This window comes from Rhinatrema bivittatum, chromosome 4 (genome assembly GCF_901001135.1).
Source record: "Rhinatrema bivittatum chromosome 4, aRhiBiv1.1, whole genome shotgun sequence".
Classification (NCBI taxonomy): Eukaryota; Metazoa; Chordata; class Amphibia; order Gymnophiona; family Rhinatrematidae; genus Rhinatrema; species Rhinatrema bivittatum.
Genome location: NC_042618.1, coordinates 81,318,275 through 81,338,486, shown reverse-complemented (window position 1 = coordinate 81,338,486; position 20,212 = coordinate 81,318,275).

The window sequence follows — 20,212 nt, the reverse complement described above, 5'->3', positions numbered from 1 at the left end:
ACAGAGAGAGAGAGTATTGTGTGTGTGTGAGAGAGAGAGAGAGAGAGAGAGAGAGACAGTGTGTGTGTGAGAGAGAGAGGGAGAAAGAGAGACTGTGTTTGTGAGAAAGAGAGAGACAGTGTGTGAGTAGGTTCGGGGGGGGGGGGGGACTGTCTGCGAGGAAGTGTGTTTGGTGTGTCTCGCCGTGAGGGTGTGAGTTGTTGGGGGGTGTTTGTGGTTGGGGAGACGTGAGTGTGTGTCGGTAGTTCGCTCGGAATAGTGCCTGCCTATAGAAGTACAGAATTGGGTTTACACCTGCACCGTCTGCTTGTAAAGTGCAAACTTGAGACCGGGAAAAGTTGTGGCCGATGAAGAAGCCTCACGCCAGAGCTGTGGAAAGAGAGAGAGCGGGGAGAGGGCAGGGCAGGGGGTCGATCCATGCTGTGTACCTGCCCACCCAGCCCGAGCTGGAAAAGAGAAAGGGGCCGTGTGCCCCTGCTTATATACTACCCGTCTCTAAACTGGGCATGGGAATACACTCCGTGTACCAACCCCCGGGGACAAAACTGCATGTATATACCCTCCCTATACACTCCCCCTGGAGCCAAACTGTGCATGTATATACCCTCCGTATACTCACCCCCGAGAGCAAACTGTGCATGTATATACCCTCCGTATACTCACTCCCGGGAGCAAACTGTGCATGCATATACCCTCCCTATACTCACCCCCGGGAGCAAGCTGTGCATGCATATACCCTTCCCTATACACTCCCCCGGGAGCAAGCTGTGCATGCATATACCCTTCCCTATACACTCCCCCGGGAGCCAAACTGTGCATGTATATACCCTCCCTATACTCACCCCCGGGAGCAAGCTGTGCATGCATATACCCTCCCTATACTCACCCCCGGGAGCAAGCTGTGCATGTATATACCCTCCGTATACTCACCTCCGGGAGCAAGCTGTGCATGCATATACCCTCCGTATACTCACTCCCGGGAGCAAGCTGTGCATGAATATACCCTCCGTATACTCACTCCCGGGAGCAAGCTGTGCATGCATGTACCCTCCATATACTCACTCCCGGGAGCAAGCTGTGCATGAATATACCCTCCGTATACTCACCTCCAGGAGCAAGCTGTGCATGAATATACCCTCCGTATACTCACTCCCGGGAGCAAGCTGTGCATGCATATACCCTCCGTATACTCACTCCCGGGAGCAAGCTGTGCATGCATGTACCCTCCGTATACTCACCTCCAGGAGCAAGCTGTGCATGCATATACCCTCCGTATACTCACCTCCAGGAGCAAGCTGTGTATGCATATACCCTCCGTATACTCACCTTCAGGAGCAAGCTGTGCATGAATATACCCTCCGTATACTCACTCCCGGGAGCAAGCTGTGCATGCATATACCCTCCGTATACTCACTCCCGGGAGCAAACTGTGCATGCATATACCCTCCGTATACTCACCTCCAGGAGCAAGCTGTGCATGCATATACCCTTCGTATACTCACCCCCGGGAGCAAACTGTGCATGTATATGCCCTCCCTATACTCACCCCCGGGCGCAAAACTGTGCATGTATATGTCCTCTCTATACTCACCCCCGGGAGCAAGCTGTGCATGCATATACCTTCCGTATACTCACTCCCGGGAGCAAGCTGTGCATGTATATACCCTCCCTATACTCACCCCCGGGAGCAAGCTGTGCATGCATATACCCTCCGTATACTCACCCCCGGGAGCAAGCTGTGCATGTATATACCCTCCCTATACTCACCCCCGGGAACAAGCTGTGCATGGCATTATACCCTCCGTATACTCACTCCCGGGAGCAAGCTGTGCATGCATATACCCTCCGTATACTCTCCGAATACATTCCCCCAGGAAGAAACTGAATGTACAAGTATACTACCCGAAGAGCAAACTGCATGTATATATCCTCCGTATACTCACCCCCCCCCCCCCCGGAACATGCTGTGCATGCATATACCCTTCGTATACTCTCCGAATAAATTCCCCCAGGAATAAACTGAATGTACAAGTATACTACCCGAAGAGCAAACTGCGTGTATATGCCCTCCGAGAAGCAAATTGTGCATGTATATACCTTCCGTATACTCACCCCGGGAGCAAATTATGAAAGCATATACCCTCCGTATACCCTCCCCCGGGAGCCAACTGTGCATGTATAAACCCTCCCTATACTCAACCCCGGGAGCATGCTGTGCACGCATATATCCTCCGTATACTCACCTCCGGGAGCAAGCTGTGCACGTATATATCCTCCGTATACTCTCCGAATACATTCCCCCAGGAAGAAACTGAATGTACAAGTATACTACCCGAAGAGCAAACTGCATGTATATACCCTCCGTATACTCACCCCCCCGGGAGCATGCTGTGCATGCATAGCATATACCCTCCGCATACACTCCCTCTTCCTTCCCCCTGGAGGAAACTGAGCTCGTATGTACCATCCCTATAAACTACCCCGGGAGCAAACTATGCATGCATATACCCTCCGTATACACTCCCTCTGAAAACACTAAGCATGTAAATACCATCTCTAGGCATTGTCCCGGGAACAAACTATGAATGTCTCACTGTCTCAGAGGAGAAAAACTGCGTATATACTCCCCACAGGAGCAAACAGTGCAAGTGTATACCCTCACCCCAGAAGCAAACAGCGAATGTAGTGTATATGTGTATAGTGTATATGGTATATGTATAGTGTATATGTGTATATGGAGAGTATATTGTGCGTTTATATACCCTCCGTAAACGCTCCCCATAGAAGCACATTGTGAATGTATATACTTTCCATATACACTCCCGGGAACAAATGTTCCATATACTTACACTCTGTATACATTACCCCTGGAACAAGCTGTGCATGTATATACACCAGCCCGGGAACAAATTGTACGTGTATATATCCACCCCGTACACTTATCCGGGCAGAAAAAGGAAATATGTGCATTCTGGTTAATATCCTGTATAAAATGTAAAACATATATATCTCAAGCATTCTGTGCCGATATTATACAAGAGTGTGTGTGTAACCCAGTACACAACTTCACATCCTGTGTAGGTAGAACCAGAGAGATGCTGCGTATTCTATGTGTGGATATACAGACCCCCCTTTCTGTATAAGAGGGCACATTAGTACCCACCTCCCATGCCATCTGGAGACCTGAGCAGTCTGCCTGCCATGCCCGGGGCGCAGCGGGAGAGGCAGAGGCGGAGGCGCTGCCTGCAGAGTGCAGTGCCCCAGCCGTGTGCAAGGGTCCGCCAGAGAGGGCACCGCACGATGCAGTCAGGGTCCCGAGGGGCTCAGCTCCAGGAGTCCCTCCGTGTGGGACGCCTTAAAGAGCACTGCCGGAGCCGCCGAGGGGCAGCTCCAGCTCCCCGGTCCTCACTAACCCTGCCGGGAGGAGCGGGATGACAACTTCACTCCCAGGGCTCAGCTTTCCAGCCAAACCGGAGGCAGTCCCTGCCCATACACACGCACTACACTCTGCACTATGCTGTGGCACAATAACCACAGAAAAGTGTGTGTGCATACATGAGTGTGAGGATTGTATGTGTGTGTGAATAGGTGTCAGGATTGTGTTTGTCTGTGTGTGTGTATGTGCATGGGTGCAAAGATTGTGTGCATACAGGAGTGTGAGGATTGTGTGTGCGTGTGTGTGTGTATAGGTGCGAGGATTGTGTATAAAGGAGTATGAGGATTGTATGTGTGTGTGTGCAAATGTGAGGAGTGCGTGTGTGTGTGTGTATAGGTGCGAGGATTGTGTATAAAGGAGTATGAGGATTGTATGTGTGTGTGCAAATGTGAGGGGTGTGTGTGTGTGTGTGTATGGGTGCAAGGATTGTGTATAAAGGAATATGACGATTGTATGTGTGTGTGTGTGTGTATGTGTATAGGTGCTAGGATTGTGTATAAAGGAGTATGAGGATTGTATGTGTGTGTGCAAATGTGAGGGGTGTGTGTGTGTGTGTGTATGGGTGCAAGGATTGTGTATAAAGGAATATGAGGATTGTATGTGTGTGTGCAAATGTGAGGATTCTGTATGTGTGTGTGTATGTGTGTATGTGTGTGTATGTGTATAGGTGCAAGGATTGTGTATAAAGGAGTATGAGGATTGTATGTGTGTGTGCAAATGTGAGGTGTGTGTGTGTGTATGGGTGCAAGGATTGTGTATAAAGGAATATGAGGATTGTATGTGTGTGTGCAAATGTGAGGATTCTGTATGTGTGTGTGTGTGTGTGTGTATGTGTATAGGTGCGATGATTGTGTATAAAGGAGTATGAGGATTGTATGTGTGTGTGCAAATGTGAGGTGTGTGTATGGGTGCAAGGATTGTGTATAAAGGAATATAAGGATTGTATGTGTGTGTGCAAATGTGAGGATTCTGTATGTGTGTGTGTGTATATGAATGTGCATAGGTGCAAAGACTGTTAATGTGTTTGCACAGCTGTGAGGATTGTGTGTGTGTGTGAGTGGTTGTGAGGATTATGTGTGTGTGTGAATGGGTGCAAGGATTGTGTGTGTATGTGCACAGGTTAAAAATGTGTGTGCTTATACAGATGTGAGGATTGTATGAGTGGGTGCAAGGCTTCTGTGTGTACGGTGTGAGTACTGTGTCTGTGTGTGTGTATGGTGCGAGGATTGTGGTGTGTGTATGTGTGTGTGTGTGTGTGTGTGTGTTTAAGTGTATGGAGCAAGGATTGTGTGTGTATGTGTACAGTGTAAGGATTATGTGTGTTTGTGTGTGCGGGTGTGAGAATTATGTGTGTATGAGTACGGTGCCAGTAGTGTGTGTGTGTGTTTATGTGTATGGAGCAAGGACTGTGTGTGTGTATGTGTATAGTGTGAGGATTGTCTGTGCATGTATATGGTACAAGAATTGTGTGTGTGTGTACAGATGTGAGAATTGTGTGTGTATATGTACGCTGTCAGAAGTGTGTGTGTGTGCTTATGTGTATTGTGTGAGGACTGTGTGTGTATGTGTATGTGTAAAGTGTAAGGATTATGTGTGTTTGTGTGTACAGGTGTGAGGATTGTGTGTGTGTGTTTATGTGTTGCTGTGTGTGTGTGTATACAAAGCTCACCCCTCGGCAGTATCACATGTAGTTGGGATTTGTAATTTCAGGAGGGAGGCTAAGGATAATGTAAGGAGAGGCTCCTTGCAGAAGTCATGGAGCCGACTTTCCAAGTGCTGTACGTCTGCACATATAGGCGGATAAAATAAAGCCCGAGGGCACTACCCATGCTGGGACACGCAGAGAGCCAGCTCTTGAGCTCTCTTCCCTTTGCAAAGTAAGATAAAAGTGTCTATTCTTGTACTGATAAAGTCGTTAGTAAGTATAACTGCACATAACTAAAATTAGAGGGAGAAGGAGAGGGAATGAGCAGTCAGCCCTTCACTTCTCCAGAACAACAACTCGACTTCTACCAGGGTGCAAAGCCAGTTCCGGCTTCCTCTTCCATTTGCGATTCGATTTAAGGATTTTTGTATTTTATGTCTCAATCACATGGGACCTGAATACCTTGCTAATCTCCTGGAGTATTAGTCACTTGCAAGATAATTAGGGTTTCCTCACCAAGGGCTCTCCCACCACGTGTCAGTAAGAGTCACTCATTGCGCGACCTTTGCTTAGGGGCAGCATGAAACTTCGGCACCTGCTCTCTAGAGCCAGACTGGGGGAGCCCCGGGACCTGCTCTCTAGAGCCAGACTGGAGGAGCCCCGGGACCTGCTCTCTAGAGCCAGACTGGAGGAGCCCCGGGACCTGCTTTCTAGAGCCAGGCTGGGGGAGCCCCGGGACCTGCTCTCTAGAGCCAGGCTGGAGGAGCCCCGGGACCTGCTCTCTAGAGCCAGGCTGGAGGAGCCGCGGGTCCTGCTCTCTAGAGCCAGGCTGGAGGAGCCGCGGGTCCTGCTCTCTAGAGCCAGGCTGGAGGAGCCCCGGGACCTGCTCTCTAGAGCCAGACTGGGGGAGCCCCGGGACCTGCTCTCTAGAGCCAGACTGGAGGAGCCCCGGGACCTGCTTTCTAGAGCCAGGCTGGGGGAGCCCCGGGACCTGCTCTCTAGAGCCAGACTGGGGGAGCCCCGGGACCTGCTCTCTAGAGGCAGGCTGGAGGAGCCCCGGGACCTGCTCTCTAGAGCCAGACTGGGGGAGCCCCGGGACCTGCTCTCTAGAGCCAGACTGGGGGAGCCCCGGGACTTGCTCTCTAGAGCCAGACTGGAGGAGCCCCGGGACCTGCTCTCTAGAGCCAGGCTGGAGGAGCCCCGGGACCTGCTTTCTAGAGCCAGGCTGGGGGAGCCCCGGGACCTGCTCTCTAGAGCCAGGCTGGGGGAGCCCCGGGACCTGCTCTCTAGAGCCAGACTGGGGGAGCCCCGGGACCTGCTCTCTAGAGCCAGACTGGGGGAGCCCCGGGACCTGCTCTCTAGAGCCAGGCTGGAGGAGCCCCGGGACCTGCTCTCTAGAGCCAGGCTGGAGGAGCCCCGGGACCTGCTTTCTAGAGCCAGGCTGGGGGAGCCCCGGGACCTGCTCTCTAGAGCCAGGCTGGGGGAGCCCCGGGACCTGCTCTCTAGAGCCAGGCTGGAGGAGCCCCGGGACCTGCTCTCTAGAGCCAGGCTGGAGGAGGCGCGGGTCCTGCTCTCTAGAGCCAGGCTGGAGGAGCCCCGGGACCTGCTCTCTAGAGCCAGACTGGGGGAGCCCCGGGACCTGCTCTCTAGAGCCAGACTGGAGGAGCCCCGGGACCTGCTTTCTAGAGCCAGGCTGGGGGAGCCCCGGGACCTGCTCTCTAGAGCCAGACTGGGGGAGCCCCGGGACCTGCTCTCTAGAGCCAGGCTGGAGGAGCCCCGGGACCTGCTCTCTAGAGCCAGACTGGGGGAGCCCCGGGACCTGCTCTCTAGAGCCAGACTGGGGGAGCCCCGGGACTTGCTCTCTAGAGCCAGACTGGGGGAGCCCCGGGACCTGCTCTCTAGAGCCAGACTGGGGGAGCCCCGGGACTTGCTCTCTAGAGCCAGACTGGAGGAGCCCCGGGACCTGCTCTCTAGAGCCAGGCTGGAGGAGCCGCGGGACCTGCTCTCTAGAGCCAGGCTGGAGGAGCCCCGGGACCTGCTCTCTAGAGCCAGACTGGAGGAGCCCCGGGACCTGCTCTCTAGAGCCAGGTTAGAGGAGCTGCGGGACCTGCTCTCTAGAGCCAGTCTAGAGGAGCTCTGGGACCTGCTCTCTTGCTTGTTGTATTGTCATCATTGCTCAGATTTATTTTTTTACTGAACTGTTGGTACTGTTTTTTTGTTCTGTTATTATCCTTTTATCACGTTTCATTGTATTCTGCTTTGTGAAATTAAAGTGAATGGAGAGAGGGGAGAAAGAAAGAGAAAAGCAGCAGGGTAATAAGAAGAGAACAAGTTTAGTTCTGGCTCAGCCAGGGATCCATGGATCCCAGCATCCCGCCTCGGACAGTGGCCAGTGCGGGTCATCTGCAGGTACCCAGCAGATTCACACTGGGTCCATTGCAGAAGTGAGAGCTGGTGAACTCCAAGCTTATCCAAGAGCTGTTAATGGTCCCATCCAAGCCTTGATCAGCTCCTCTGGCAGTGAATTGCCCTCCTGGAACTGGGAGTCAGTGCATTGCGATGCTGCGTGCAAGCTCCTGTGCTGTGAGGTGCAGCGAGGTGCGCCCAGCCTCGTGCACGGGTTTCGGATGCGTAATGCAGCAAGGAGATTTGCGCGTCTATAACGCCCGCCCTTACAAAAGCGCACGGGTTAGCGCCCTCAGCATTTCAAATGCACGGAAATAAAGACTTTAGCGATTACTGCTGGAACATTAACTCCCGATCTGCAGGTGGAGTAAACCTTACTGGCAGGCGAGGGCTGGTGAGAAATATAAGGATCGTTCCCTCTGTGTTGCGGTAAAAGTGCCCCTGTTAGGGTGGGGTTGTTTAGAGAGATTAGTGTAAGAATGAGTTATTTGGGGTTAGAATATAAAATAAAGCAATGTGTATAGAGAGCGCTGGAGTGGCGCAGGATGATTTCTGTCACTTCATGTCAGCAGGCGCTTTCCCTGGGAGCGCACAGTCTGGACCTCCCTGCGCGCCATGCAATAAACCTTTCAGTGCCAGAGGCGCGCGCTTCTCCTTCGCGCGCCCTTTTCCTACACCGCGCCCCTTTCTTTCTCATTTAAATATTGCATCAGGGGGCTGTGCCTGCCCGCCCGTCGCCTGTCTCTCTGCAGGGAGCCTTCCTAAGTCATCCTGGGCCCAGGCCCAGCTTTCTGACCTTAGGCTTCGCTGGCAGCGTGGGCTGGGCTGGGAGGGGCAGGCGGGGATTCTCCAGAAACCAGGGACAGCGGGACCGTCTGCCCCGGTGCTGGTGGCCTGAGAGCTCACAGCCCCTGGAGGCGAGGACGAGGGTCCGGCCTCCTGCCCTGCCCCCCCTGCTCCCTCCTGCCAGTGCTGCCTCCGGCGCCTCCGGCAGTGTCTGGGCTCCGGGCCAGGCCTTTTCTCGTTCTTCGGCCCTGTAGGGGGTTTCTTTCTGTTCGGGGTGGGTGACTGCTTCCCACAGATCCTGCCGGGAAATTCTGCCCCCTACAGCCCAGGGGGAGCAGCAGGGCCGGAGCAGCCCCTGCAGCGCAAGCCTCTTCCAGCTTTAACTCTTTCTGCAGGCTCTGCTTTGCCATTTCTCTTACTCATCGCTTTCCCGGAGCAGGGGGAAGCAGGAGCTATCGCCCTGGAGGAGGAGATGCTTCCCTGTCACTCCCTACCCCTTCCCAGGGAGGAGGCAAGATGCGGACCTCCTGTTTTTGGCACTTCGGGTGTGCTCCGTCTTCCTTTCATAGGTGGCAGTTGTGCAAGGTGCCCGAGATTTCTCTCTACAACTTGTAGCTGCAGTGCAGTGCAGTGCACTGCAGTGCGCTGTGGGAGGCTCGGCTGGGCCTGTGTGCATATAGCAAGGCCGTGCCAGAGCAAGTCCCCGGATATCCAGGGATATGCAGGGTCACAGCAAGGTCCACCGAGCCCTGTCTGTCTGACCCCGGCCACCCCAGCACATCCCGAAGACTGCACCTATTTATCGCTCTCCTCACTCTACCTGTCTCATAGACTCTTCCCCCAGGACCTGGTCCAAACCTCTTTTAAACCCCGCTGTGCTGTCACCCTCATCACATCCTCTGGTGACAGATTCCACAGCTTGGATTTGCGCTGAGGGAGAAATTGCTTTCCATGATCTGTCAGAGGTTTGCGGGATGTCACCTTCATGGAGGGTCTATGATTTCATTATCTTCTCACTATTGTTTCCTCAAAAGCAGAAGGCATGGGGGAGGAGGAGGGTAAGCAGCAGGGAATGGCAGTTTCTACCCTACAGAAGGTGCTGAGCAGCCGGAAGGAGCTTGATTGAGGTCTTTATTTGCCCTCACATACTACGACTCTATGTTATGCAGAGAAAGGGCTCAGAAAGCAGAATCATTTCAGCTCCCCTGCCTGACGCCCCTTCCACACTATGTCCCAGCGGAATATGATAGAGTAACCACGGTAGGAGTAAGCGGGGACTTAGCCCTGCCCTGAGCAGGAGTGGCAGGCTGGGGCAGGGCCCCAAACGCTGTTACCCTAAATACATCATTTTATGGCAGCTGCCACTGGTCACCACCTCCTGGGCTACCCTCCAAGGGGGCAGATTCCTTAGGAAATATTAAGGACAATTTGTGGATAGGCGAGCTGGGGCCATGCTCTGCAGCAGCTGCAAAAGGCTCTTCCCACTCAGATTCCCCCTGCCACTCCTTCCCTTTCCCACTCAGATTCCCCCTGCCACTCCTTCCCTTTCCCACTCAGATTCCCCCTGCCACTCCTTCCCTTTCCCACTCAGATTCCCCCTGCCACTCCTTCCCTTTCCCACTCAGATTCCCCCTGCCACTCCTTCCCTTTCCCACTCAGATTCCCCCTGCCACTCCTTCCCTTCCCACTCAGATTCCCCATGCCACTCCTTCCCTTTCCCACTCAGATTCCCCCTGCCACTCCTTCCCTTTCCCACTCAGATTCCCCCTGCCACTCCTTCTCTTTCCCACTCAGATTCCCCCTGCCACTCCTTCTCTTTCCCACTCAGATTCCCCCTGCCACTCCTTCCCTTTCCCACTCAGATTCCTCCTTCCCTTTCCCACTCAGATTCCCCCTGCCACTCCTTCCCTTTCCCACTCAGATTCCCCCTGCCACTCCTTCCCTTTCCCACTCAGATTCCCCCTGCCACTCCTTCTCTTTCCCACTCAGATTCCCCCTGCCACTCCTTCCCTTTCCCACTCAGATTCCCCCTGCCACTCCTTCCCTTTCCCACTCAGATTCCCCCTGCCAATCCTTCCCTTTCCCACTCAGATTCCCCCTGCCACTCCTTCCCTTTCCCACTCAGATTCCCCCTGCCACTCCTTCCCTTTCCCACTCAGATTCCCCCATGCCACTCCTTCCCTTTCCCACTCAGATTCCCCCTGCCACTCCTTCCCTTTCCCACTCAGATTCCCCCCTGCCACTCCTTCCCTTTCCCACTCAGATTCCCCCTGCCACTCCTTCCCTTTCCCACTCAGATTCTCCCTGCCACTCCTTCCCTTTCCCTCTCAGATTCCCCCATGCCACTCCTTCCCTTTCCCACTCAGATTCCCCCTGCCACTCCTTCCCTTTCCCACTCAGATTCCCCCTGCCACTCCTTCCCTTTCCCACTCAGATTCCCCCTGCCACTCCTTCCCTTTCCCACTCAGATTCCCCCTGCCACTCCTTCCCTTTCCCACTCAGATTCCCCATGCCACTCCTTCCCTTTCCCACTCAGATTCCCCCATGCCAATCCTTCTCTTTCCCACTCAGATTCCCCCATGCCACACCTTCCCTTTCCCTCTCAGATTCCCCCGCCACTCCTTCCCTTTCCCACTCAGATTCCCCCATGCCAATCCTTCTCTTTCCCACTCAGATTCCCCCATGCCAATCCTTCTCTTTCCCTCTCAGATTTCCTCATGCCACTCCTTCTCTTTCCACTCAGATTCCCCCATGCCACTCCTCTTTCCGTCTCAGATTTCCTCATGCCACTCCTTCTCTTTCCCATTCAGATTCTCCCATGCCACTCATTTCCTTTCCCACTCAGCTTCCCCTCCTGTGCTGCTCCTTTGCTTTCCCACTCATCTTTCCACCTGTGCCATTCCTTCGCTTTCCCACTCATATTTCTCCCCATGCTGCTCCTTCACTTTCCCACTCAGATTTCCCTCCTGTGCTGCTCCTTCACTTTCCCACTCAGATCCCCCTGTACCATTTCTTCCCTTTCCCACTCAGATTTCCATCCTGTGTCACTCCTTCCCTTTCCTACTCATATTCCCCCATGCCACTCCTTCCCTTTCCCACTTAGATTCCCCCATGCCACTCCTTGCTTTCCCATTTAGATTCTCCCATGCCACTCCTTCCCTTTCCCATTCAGGTTCTCCCATGCCACTCCTTCCCTTTCCCACTCAGATTCCCCCATGCCACTCCTTCCCTTTCCCACTTAGATTCCCCCATGCCACTCCTTGCTTTCCCATTTAGATTCTCCCATGCCACTCCTTCCCTTTCCCAATCAGATTCTCCCATGCCACTCCTTCCCTTTCCCACTCAGATTCCCCCATGCCACTCCTTCCCTTTCCCAATCAGATTCTCCCATGCCACTCCTTCCCTTTCCCACTCAGATTCCCCCATGCCACTCCCTCTTTTTCCCCACTCAGATTTCCCTCCTTCTCTTTCCCACATAGATTTCCCCACACCACTCCTTCTCTTTCCCACATAGATTTCCCCACACCACTCCTTCACTTTCCCACTCAGATTCCCCTCCTGTGCCGTTCCTTTGATTTTCCACTCAGATTTCCTCCTGTGCCACTCCTTCCATTTCCCACTCAGATTTCCTCATGCCACTCCTTCGTCTTCCCACTCAGATTCCCTCATGCCACTCCTTCTTTTTCCCACTCAGTTTTCCCTCCCGCCACTCCTTCCCTTTCCCACTCAGATTCCCCTTCTGTGCCATTCCTTTGCTTTTCCACTCAGCTTTCCACCTGTGCCATTCCTTCCCTTTCCCACTCAGATTTCCCTCTTGTGATGCTCCTTCACTTTCCCACTCAGATCCCCCCTGTGCCATTTCTTCACTTTCCCACTCAGAGTTCCCTCCTGTGCTTCTCCTTCACCTTCGCACTCAGATTTCCCTCTTGTGTTGCTCCTTCCTTTTACCACTCAGATTCCCCTCTTGTGTAATTCCTTCCCTTTCCCACTCAGATTCCCCTCTTGTGTAGTTCCTTCACTTTCCCACTCAGATTCCCCTCCTGTGTAGTTCCTTCACTTTCCCACTCAGATTTCCCTCCTGTGCCATTCCTTCCTTTTCCCACTCAGATTCCCCTCCTGTGCCGTTCCTTCCCTTTCCCACTCAGATTTCCCTCTTGTGCCATTCCTTTGCTTTCCATAAGAACATAAGAACATAAGAACATGCCATACTGGGTCAAACCAAGGGTCCATCAAGCCCAGCATCCTGTTTCCAACAGTGGCCAATCCAGGCCATAAGAACCTGGCAAGTACCCAAAAACTAAGTCTATTCCATGTAACCATTGCTAATGGCAGTGGCTATTTTCTAAGTGAACTTAATAGCCGTTAATGGACTTCTCCTCCAAGAACTTATCCAATCCTTTTTTAAACACAGCTATACTAACTGCACTGACCACATCCTCTGGCAACAAATTCCAGAGCTTTATTGTGCGTTGAGTGAAAAAGAACTTTCTCCGATTAGTTTTAAATGTGCCCCATGCTAACTTCATGGAGTACCCCCTAGTCTTTCTACTATCCGAAAGAGTAAATAACCGATTCACATCTACCAGTTCTAGACCTCTCATGATTTTAAACACCTCTATCATATCCCCCCCTCAGTCGTCTCTTCTCCAAGCTGAAAAGTCCTAACCTCTTTAGTCTTTCCTCATAGGGGAGCTGTTCCATTCCCCTTATCATTTTGGTTGCCCTTCTCTGTACCTTCTCCAACGCAATTATATCTTTTTTGAGATGCGGCGACCAGAATTGTACACAGTATTCAAGGTGCGGTCTCACCATGGAGCGATACAGAGGCATTATGACATTTTCCGTTTTATTCACCATTCCTTTTCTAATAATTCCCAACATTCTGTTTGCTTTTTTGACTGCCGTAGCATACTGCACCAACGATTTCAATGTGTTATCCACTATGACACCTAGATCTCTTTCTTGGGTTGTAGCACCTAATATGGAACCCAACCTTGTGTAATTATAGCATGGGTTATTTTTCCCTATATGCATTGCCTTGCACTTATCCACATTAAATTTCATCTGCCATTTGGATGCCCAATTTTCCAGTCTCACAAGGTCTTCCTGCAATTTATCACAATCTGCTTGTGATTTAACTACTCTGAACAATTTTGTGTCATCTGCAAACTTGACCATCTCACTCGTCGCATTTCTTTCCAGATCATTTATAAATATATTGAACAGTAAGGGTCCCAATACAGATCCCTGAGGCACTCCACTGTCCACTCCCTTCCACTGAGAAAATTGCCCATTTAATCCTACTCTCTGTTTCCTGTCTCTTAGCCAGTTTGCAATCCACGAAAGGACATCGCCACCTATCCCATGACTTTTTACTTTTCCTAGAAGCCTCTCATGAGGAACTTTGTCGAACGCCTTCTGAAAATCCAAGTATACTATATCTACCGGTTCACCTTTATCCACATGTTTATTAACTCCTTCAAAAAAGTGAAGCAGATTTGTGAGGCAAGACTTGCCCTGGGTAAAGCCATGCTGACTTTGTTCCATTAAACCATGTCTTTCTATATGTTCTGTGATTTTGATGTTTAGAACACTTTCCACTATTTTTCCTGGCACTGAAGTCAGGCTAACCGGTCTGTAGTTTCCCGGATCGCCCCTGGAGCCCTTTTTAAATATTGGGGTTACATTTGCTATCCTCCAGTCTTCAGGTACAATGGATGATTTTAATGATAAGTTACAAATTTTTACTAATAGGTCTGAAATTTCATTTTTTAGTTCCTTCAGAACTCTGGGTGTATACCATCCGGTCCAGGTGATTTACTACTCTTCAGTTTGTCAATCAGGCCTACCACATCTTCTAGGTTCACCGTGATTTGATTCAGTCCATTTGAATCATTACCCATGAAAACCTTCTCCATTACGGGTACCTCCCCAACATCCTCTTCAGTAAACACCGAAGCAAAGAAATCATTTAATCTTTCCGCGATGGCCTTATCTTCTCTAAGTGCCCCTTTAACCCCTCGATCATCTAACGGTCCAACTGACTCCCTCACAGGCTTTCTGCTTCGGATATATTTTAAAAAGTTTTTACTGTGAGTTTTTGCCTCTACAGCCAACTTCTTTTCAAATTCTCTCTTAGCCTGTCTTATCAATGTCTTACATTTAACTTGCCAGTGTTTATGCTTTATCCTATTTTCTTCTGTTGGATCCTTCTTCCAATTTTTGAATGAAGATCTTTTGGCTAAAATAGCTTCTTTCACCTCCCCTTTTAACCATGCCGGTAATCGTTTTGCCTTCTTTCCACCTTTCTTAATGTGTGGAATACATCTGTACTGTGCTTCTAGGATGGTATTTTTTAACAATGACCACGCCTCTTGGACATTTTTTACTTTTGTAGCTGCTCCTTTCAGTTTTTTTCTAACAATTTTTCTCATTTTATCAAAGTTTCCCTTTTGAAAGTTTAGCACGAGAGCCTTGGATTTGCACACTGTTCCTCTTCCAGTCATTAAATCAAATTTGATCATATTATGATCACTATTGCCAAGCGGCCCCACCACCGTTACCTCTCTCACCAAGTTCTGTGCTCCACTGAGAATTAGATCTAAAATTGCTCCCTCTCTCGTCGGTTCCTGAACCAATTGCTCCATAAAGCTATCATTTATTCCATCCAGGAACGTTATCTCTCTAGCGTGACCCGATGATACATTTACCCAGTCTATATTGGGGTAATTGAAGTCTCCCATTATTACCGCACTACCAATTTGGTTAGCTTCCCTAATTTCTCTTAGCATTTCACTGTCCGTCTCACCATCTTGACCAGGTGGACGGTAGTATACCCCTATCACTGTAGTCTTCCCTGATACACAAGGGATTTCTACCCATAAAGATTCAATTTTGTATTTAGTCTCATGCAGGATGTTTATCCTGTTGGACTCTATGCCATCCCGGACATAAAGCGCCACACCTCCTCCCGGGTGCTCCTCTCTGTCATTGCGATATAATTTGTACCCCGGTATAGCACTGTCCCATTGGTTATCCTCTTTCCACCATGTCTCTGAGATGCCAATTAAGTCTATGTCATCATTCACTGCTATACATTCTAATTCTTCCATCTTACTTCTTAGACTTCTGGCATTAGCATACAAACATTTCAAAGTTTGTTTATTGTTTGTATTTTCATTCTGCTTTTTAATTGATAGGGATAAGTTAAAATTTGTTAGCTCAGGTGAGTTTTTCGTTACAGGCACTGGGAGTACTTTTCTAATTATTGGAACCTCACTGTCGGGATGCCCTAATTCTAATGCATCATTAGTATCCTTTGAAGATACCTCTCTCCGAACCATGCGCTGCTGAGCGACTGTCGGCTTTCCCCTTTGTTCTAGTTTAAAAGCTGCTCTATCTCCTTTTTAAAGGTTAGTGCCAGCAGTCTGGTTCCACCCTGGTTAAGGTGGAGCCCATCCCTTCGGAAGAGACTCCCCCTTCACCAAACGGTTCCCCAGTTCTTAACAAAACTGAATCCCTCTTCCTTGCACCATCGTCTCATCCACGCATTGAGACTCCGGAGCTCTGCCTGCCTCTGGTGACCTGCGCGTGGAACAGGGAGCATTTCAGAGAATGCTACCCTGGAGGTTCTGGATTTAAGCTTTCTAACTACCACTCAGATCCCCCCTGTGCCGTTCCTTCGCTTCCCACTCAGATTTCCTCCAGGGCCGGGCGGATGTCCTTCTTCAGAGTATTCCTGTCTCTTGCAGCCTGGCAGCAGGGAAAAGTTCAGAACTGCCACCCCCTCCCCTGCCACTGGCATTGGGTTTTGCAGGCGATGGAGAGTGCGAGGGGCTCTCCTGCCTCTGCCGGCTCCTCTCCCTCCGTCTCCCAGCTGCTGGATTTTTTTATTTTTTTATTTTTGGAAAGCGTAGTTTGTTTTTTGCTTTTTTCTCCCGGGAGGCTGTGAGTCCTTCCTGCCCCTATTCCCGGGCTCCAGAGGCTTTGAGCAGGAGAGGCGACCTGGGCTCCGGACTTTAAGCCCAGGGCGTGTGGCCAGGAAGAGGAGACTGCAGCAGGAGCCCCCTCCCCCCTCCCCCTCCCCCTCTTCATATGTCCAAGAGGAAAATAGCTTTTCCTGGAAATTGGTAATTCTTTTTCTGTTTCTTTTCTATTGAATGTTTAAGTGGATTTTAATAAATGTTTAAGTGGAGATACTTTGACAATGCTTGGTTTCTGTCTGGTTTTGGGTTTTTTCCCCTCTTCTGGCATTACCTTTTGCCTAAAAAACTCTGCATATGCTATGCATATGATATCTTCTACATATAAATTAATGAGAAATTGGCACATGTCACATTCCAGCACTGAGCAACGTAAACACAACTCCCTGCAATATTAATCATCAAACATCCATTCAAATCAAAAGCTGCTTTATGGTGGTTTGATGTTCCTTATTCACTGTGATTAAACAACCAAATAAAATGCAGACAGTCTCATATTTCTCGGGATCAATATTTTACAGATTCTGGATCCTATCTGTTTCGCCTAAACAGGCTTCCTCTAGGGACACTATACATTCATTAATAAATAATGCTGCAATCCCTTTGCACATCTGCATATGGCTGTGTATGTTTATATGTGTATCTATGTATGTGTGCATTATACATGTATGTCTGTGTATATATGTGTATCTATGTATGTGTGCATTATACATGTATGTCTGTGTATATATGTGTATCTATGTATGTGTGCATTATACATGTATGTCTGTGTATATTTCCCCATTCGAATGGGTACATATATGTACCCATTCGATCAGTCAACATAGGCACCCTCTCCATCCCCCCTTTGAAAAAAGCCCACCTCTCCACCACTAGAGACCGCGCCCTATCCATTGCAGGCCCCAAACAATGGAACGCCCTCCCCACCACGCTCAGGCTTGAGCCATGTTATTCCAAGTTCAGAAAAAAACTTAAAACGTGGCTCTTCCGTCAAGCCTACCCTGATTAATCCCTACCTCCCCCCCCCCCACCCTCCAGTTCTTACCTTCTGATCTTACTTGTATATAGACTCCAGTTAGTAACCTGCTTAAGCCTTTATATATAAGCCTTTATTTATAGACCTGTATATATATATATACCTGTAAATAGCCTGTTACAGTTGTTTGATTGCTTTAATTTCTTTGCCCTCTGCTCTATGTATATTCCTCCCTGTTTCCCCTCCCCGTTGATTGTAATTTCAGCCTTTCAGTTACAATGTGAACCGGTATGATGTATGCTTACTAATGCCGGTATATAAATGTTTCAAATAAATAAATAAATAAATATATTTATTTATTTATTTAACACTGCTGGCGAGGTAGTGGACCCTTGGGCCGGCCTCCCTAGGGTGACAGGGCAGGCCGGGAGGCGGAGCCACAAGCAGGAGGTGTTCACCCCCCCCCCCCCCCCCCCGGGAGGAGCCTGTAGGGCACCGGGTCCTCGGGACTCGGAATTGAGACAGAAAGTCCAGGGATTCAGATAGGCTGGACCGGTACCAGAGCAAGCAGGAAGGATAGGAAGTCCAAGGTACCCGGGAGGCAGGGGCCGGCTGTACAGGGCCGAGGGCCGGCTGAAGGCAGGGCAGCGGGCAGCAGCGGAGTCTGTAGCAACCGGAGGCTGAAGCAGGCAGCAGGCTGAAGCGGAGTCGAAGGCAAACCGGAGTCGGAGGCAGGCAGCAGGCTGAAGCAGAGTCGGAGGCAAACCGGGGTCAGAGGCAGGCAGCAGGCAGAAGCAGAAGTCAGAAGCAAACCGGAGTCAGAGGCAGGCAGCAGGCTGAAGCAGAAGTCAGAAGCAAACCGGAGTCGGAGGCAGGCAGCAGGCAGAAGCAGAAGTCAGAAGCAAACCGGAGTCAGAGGCAGGCAGCAGGCAGAAGCAGAAGTCAGAAGCAAAACCGGAGTCGGAGGCAGGCAGCAGGCCGAAGCAGAGCCGGAGGCAAACCGGGGTCAGAGGCAGGCAGCAGGCAGAAGCAGAAGTCAGAAGCAAACCGGAGTCAGAGGCAGGCAGCAGGCTGAAGCGGAAGTCAGAAGCAAACCGGAGTCGGAGGCAGGCAGCAGGCAGAAGCAGAGTCAGAGGCAAACCGGGGCCAGAGGCAGGCAGCAGGCTGAAGCAGAAGTCAGAAGCAGACCGGAGTCGGAGGCAGGCAGCAGGCAGAAGCAGAGTCAGAGGCAAACCGGGGTCAGAGGCAGGCAGCAGGCTGAAGCAGAAGTCAGAAGCAGACCGGAGTCGGAGGCAGGCAGCAGGCAGAAGCAGAGTCAGAGGCAAACCGGGGTCAGAGGCAGGCAGCAGGCAGAAGCGGAGTCAGAAGCAGGAAACATGGAGATCACCAGGAACGCAACTAAGAACAACTATGGAGTTGTGAACCTCGTTGCAAGGCGATGAGAGAGAGTTTGAGCGCCGGTTATATCGGGACTTGGGCGTGACGTCAGCAGCACGGGCGGGGCCAGGCTTCCGGGAGTTGAGCGCTCAAGATGGACGTCCTCGCGCACGCGCGAGACAGAAGAGAAGCAGGCATGTAATGGCGGCCTCCACGTGGAGTGAGAGAAGCCCCCGGGGTCCGGAGCGGGCGGAGTGCGGTGATTCCTGAAGCGGAGGTAGGCGGGCTTGGGCCTTAGGCGGAGGGAAGCGGTAGAGACCGCAACAAACAATGTTACTAATCACTTCGGTTTACATTACAACAATGGATTGACAGTATATAGCATAATGTCTTACAATGAACAAGGAAAACAGAACTTGGAAAAATAAATAATAATAACTTATAAAGGGCAAAGAGTGAATATATATAAAATAGTGGACAGTCATGAGGATCAAAGCTTAGATGTTGGGATTAGGATTAAGAGAATGCTTGGTTGAACAGCCAGGTCTTGAGTCTTTTTTTAAAGGTGGGTGTTGATTGTTCAATTCTAAGGTCTATATATAAGGTATATATGCATATCTATGTATGTGTGTATGTATATATGTATGTCCGTGTATATATGCATTTCTATGTATGTATCTATGTATGTCTGTGTATATATGCCCTACGACCAGACCCCCGGACAGATGGACGGAGACGGACGGACGGACAGGGAACCGGCGTGAGACGGGGCCTGGCCTGCGCAGTCGGCGCTGAAGCCCGTCGGGGTATGGCCAATTAAAAAAGTCCACCTACCACCGAACGGGCTCCCCGCCGACCACGAGGCGTCTTCCTCCCTGGCTCCAGTCGCTCTCCTTCACCGACCACGCCGCCTCCTCCCCAGTGCCGCAACCAACCAACCCGACGCTCCCGGTGACGTCAGAGGGCGGCGACCGCGGGGGTTTTAAATCCACCACCGCACTCCCGGCGCCGGGCGTCGCGTGCCGAAGGAGCGCGACAAAGGGGCCCGCCCCTTTGTGCGCCCCTTCGTGCAGCCCCTGTAGTCAGGCCCGACTATTACACTCTTCTACCTCGCTGAACGTGGTCATTATCCCACTGGGAACAATTTCACACCCCAGCTAATCATAGCCTACCAGCGATACCTAAAGAGATAGTTCCAGTACTCCCTTATTTCCTTACCCGAGTCTACACTTACCCAGCGCTTGTATACTCTCGAGCTAATCGGAAGCCACTGGTTCTAATAATCATAGAACAAGCCAACCTTCACCTTATTTTACATCAGGCTTCCAGTTTCACTGAAACTCCAACAACAAATCCTTATAATACGAAAAGTCACAATTCAACACAGCAAGATGCAACCACTCCCCATACCTACAATCCCTTACACTCCCAAGCTCATGAATAACAAACACAGGATCCTAGGCATTCGACACCAGAGATTGATCCCCATCATGATCTCACCTATCTCCCAAATGCTTGGCCTCACTCTATTCACACTAACTCTGTTCAACGCTCAATCCATCACCAAAAAAATTCACCTGCTCAATGACCACCTGACGGACAAC